Source organism: Octodon degus, unplaced genomic scaffold, assembly GCF_000260255.1.
Source record: "Octodon degus isolate 3935 unplaced genomic scaffold, OctDeg1.0 scaffold00098, whole genome shotgun sequence".
Classification (NCBI taxonomy): Eukaryota; Metazoa; Chordata; class Mammalia; order Rodentia; family Octodontidae; genus Octodon; species Octodon degus.
The window spans coordinates 1,422,540-1,426,760 of record NW_004524674.1 but is presented as its reverse complement, the minus strand read 5'-3'; the positions used below and the strand labels follow the sequence as shown (position 1 = coordinate 1,426,760).

The following is a 4,221-nucleotide window of genomic DNA, read 5'->3' as shown; positions in this document are numbered from 1 at the left end:
CTTTAAGGAACCACCATGCTGATTTCCACGGTGGCTGTGCTAGTGTACATTATCACCAGCAGTGCAGACGGTTTCCTTTCCCTCCGCAGTCTTGCCAGCATTTATTTTGATTTCTTGACGATGGCCATTCTTTCTGGAGTAAGATGAAATCTTAGTGTTGTTCTAATTTGCGTTTCTCTCACAGCCAAGGGTGTGGAACATTTTTTCATGTGTTTACTGGTCATTTGTATTTCTTCTGAGAAGTAGCTATTCATTTCAATTGCCTGTTTTTTTTGATTGGATCTTTTACTTTGGGCAGATATTAGAAGTGCCTGTGGTTTTTTGTTTTTGCCTTGTGCAAAAATAGATTTTAGCAAATTGCTTTAGGTGACTTTAGCATACCTAATCGGTCTTCATTGGTGCCCAGCCCTGCAAGGAGCATCCTCACCCAACCCTGGTACCTCTGACTCATTTGACTGTCTCCAACTTGCAGGGTCTGCGCATTGCAGTTAGTTACCTAGTCGGGCCTGCCTGTTTTCTGCCCACATGGTAGTATTCTCTATTAGACTGTGAGCTCCCTGGCAAAACTTACTGGCTTTCTCCACCTTCCAGTAATAAAGATCAGGGCTGGATACAAAAAAAAGGGACACTGCTGAGCTGCGGTGATGTGGTGGGTTGATGGATTTCACCCGTGACCTACTCCCAGGCCTGCCCCTCCTTAGCCCCAAAGGTCTTTTCGTGATGACTGTGCCAAGTGGCTCCATTCTTCTCCACCTACGACAGCGTCTCTTCAAGAAACGCCTCTCTTTCTCCTTGGGCAGAGATGTTTACTTTTCTAAACTTCATTTCATAGAACTATAGGATATTGGAACTCTTAAGAGACCTTTGCTTTTTTTAAAAAAAAATTTACTGTATTAGGCTACGTCTCAAATTTGCCGTTAGTGGGCCAGTGAGATATCTCAGTGGGCTAAGCACCTGCTTAGGCAAGTGCAGGGACCAGGGTCCTGTCCCCACGCCACATGCTGCGCAGACCCCACCTCCTGGGTGCGCTGATCAGACCACCGAGTGCAGGCACGGTGGCTCACACCTGTAATCTCAGCACTGGGGAGGCTGAGAAGAGGAGGATCACTGAGTGCAAGCACATATATATATATAACTTTTTCTTTTCTTTTCTTTTTTTTAATTTTTTAGTAAGGATCTACAGGGTCTACAGGTTCTCACTACGTAGCGGACTCGAAGTGATCCGCCTGTGTTCAGTCTCCCAAGTGCTGGGATTACAGGTGTGCGCCCCCCCACAACCGGTCTTAACCACCGTCTCAGCGCGCCCCGGGGACCGGGTTGGCCAGGCACGCCACAGATCGAACCCTAGCTCTTTTTTATATTTATTATTTGTCATACATATTAATCGCATTCATCATAGGGAATTTGTACCAGTACATAATATATCTTAATTCTCTTTTCCCATTTCCCACCCCTCCCTTCAATCCTTCTTCCCCTTGCATTTACAAAAGCTGTTTCCATTTCTCCCCCTCCATTCTATTTTCTTCTCATTTCCCTTCCGTTCTTTCCCTCGTCCTGCTCCCTTATTCCCCTTCCTGTTGGAACATGTTCTTCCTACTTCCCAATATCTGTCCTTCGCTATGCTTTATATTCACCATTTGGGTTCCTCACACACAAAGAACGATACAGTATTTAAATTTGTGAGTCCAATTTGCTTCCCCTAAGATTATGGTCTCAGAACACATCCATTTTTCTACAGATAACTCAAGTTTATCCTTCTTTATGGCAGAAGAGTATTCCATTGTAAATACCACATTTTCTTTATATGCTCATCTTTTGATGGGCCTATGTGCTGCTATAAATGTGGACATACATATTTCACTGTAGTACGAAGCTTCTAATTCTCTCAGACCTAGAAAGGAAACAGCTGAGTCAAACGGAACCTCTAGATTTTTAGCAATCCCCATATTGATTTCCACAGTGGTAGTATCAGTCTACACTCCTACCAACAAAAGAGAAGGGTTCCTTTTTCCTCGCAGCCCCTCTAGCATTTGTCATTGGTTGATTTCTTAATGATAGCTATTCTTTCTGGAGTGAGATGGAATCTCATTGTTGGTTTAATTTGCATCTATCGTATGACCAGTGATTTTAAGCATTTTTTTCATATTTATTTGCTACTCATACCTCTTCTGAGAAGTGTGTATTCATTTCAGATGCCCAGTTTTCACTACGTCTTTAAGTTAGAGAGATGTGATTTTTATTCTCTTTTGCGTTCTTTACATATTTTAAATATTAGTTATTTATGGGAAGAGTAACTGGTAGGAATTTTGTCCCATTCTCTGAGTTGTCTGTTCATCCTATTGGTGGTTGCTTTTGTTGTGCAAAAGCTTTTTCATTTGATGTGATCTCAGTTGTTGATTCTTTGTAATATTTCCTGTGAGAACGGAATTTTGTTCATAGTCTTTGTCTATTCCTTCGTCTTCCAAAGTTTCACCTATTCTATCTTCCAGCAGATTAAGTGTTTCTGTTTTTATATTTAGATCTTTGACCCATTTTCAATTTTAGTATAGTACCTGGTGAGAGATAGGGGTCTAGGTTCAATATTTGTCATGCGGAAAGTCAGCTTTTCCAGCTCCATTTATTAAAGAAACTGTCTTTCTTCAGTGAAGGTATTTGGCCTCTTTGTCAAAGATGAAGCAGCTAATTGGGTTTGGAGTTGGTTCTGCATCTTCTATTCTGTCCCATTGATCTTTGGGTCTTCTTTGTGGTGTTTTTTTCCCAGTACCATTCAGCTTTTATTATGCTAGCTTTGTAGTACAACCTAAAATCAGAGCTTGTGATGCCACCTGCCCAGCTATTGTCCTGTTTGCCTGTGTAACAAAATATTTGAACTAGTTGTCTATAGACACAGTCCCCATTTTGTCTTCCATTTTTCTTTTTGAAACAGGGTCTTGCTATGTGGCTCAGGCTGGCCTTGAACTCACTATTAGCCCAGGATGACCTCAAACTCACAGTGATGCTCCTGGCTCAACCTCCCTAGTGCTGGGTTATAAGCGTGTGCCACCAGGGCTGGCTCTTCTTCCATTCTTCCACTCACTCCAGTCTAGTGCTTGTACCCAGCACTGTCCCCAGTTTTATCAAAAATGTTCTTATCACAATCAGAGGTGACTCTGGGTGATGAAAGCCTGTCATTTTATGAGGAGCATCTAACTTCACTCCTCTGCCTCGATTTGCTTTTCGGCTTCCAGAGAACTATACTGTTCTGGTCTGGTTTTCAATAACTTCAGTGGTCTGTCCCTCTCTAGTCCCTCCATCCTCTTCATTTGTCAGAGACATGTCAGACTTACTATCCTGTCTTTTTTTTTCATAGTGAAATATATATATATATATATATATATATATATATATATATATATATGAGTTTAGAATGAGCCAGATGGATTGAGTTTAGATGATCCTAGTTTTATGTTGGAAGCACGCAAGTACCATGATCAGGAGCCAGCTGAACTTCCCTTCCCTCCATCAGGCCTGATCAGGTCTGCCATTGGCCATCACAGTCCTTTTGCACAGCCTGTTTGAGCGGCTGCTTGTTGGCCCTGACATCCACAGTGAGCCCGAGTGTGTTGTCCTCTGTCTTCTTCATGGCTGACCCTGGGGTCAGGGGGAGCTTGATGGTGTCAGAGTGTTCAAGTTTGTCTCTCCTGGGGGCCATTTTTCTGAGGGTGTCTGGGCTGTTATAATGGCTTGGTTATCATTGGCAGGGGCAGGAGAATCCTATACAGATACGCTTTTTCCCCTACTTTTAGATACTGTTAACTATATAGCTAGGCATAGTGGTGTATGCCTATACTCCCAGCACTCAGGAGGCTGAGGCAGGAGGATCTCTGCAAGTTCAAGGCCAGCATGAGCTACATAATGAGTCAAAGTCAGCTTGAACTATATAGTAAGACCTATCTCAAAAAAAAAAAAAAAAAAAGCAAAACAGATACTATTTACTCATAAGTCTGTAGTGATATGAATTTCACTTTTTTAATGTCACCTCTCCCACACAGACCTCCAAGTTTCTTCATTCTATCCTCCTGGTTTATTGCTGTCTCTCATTGTGGTTATATCAATATTAAATATTATATTAGTGTGGCTATGTATTATAAATTGTTTGCCATATGATTAAATTTGATCTTTCTCAATTTTTTGTTTCCCCAAGTGTTAATAATTGCTTATTTTTTTCATTTACTTCACTTT

General features: G+C 41.6%; 1 protein-coding gene across 1 annotated transcript in view; it reads left to right on the top strand.

Moving 5' to 3' along the window:
• Xaf1 (XIAP associated factor 1) overlaps positions 1 to 4,221 on the top strand; it is a 41,963-nt gene that overhangs the window by 17,878 nt on the left and 19,864 nt on the right. The window lies entirely within an intron of this gene.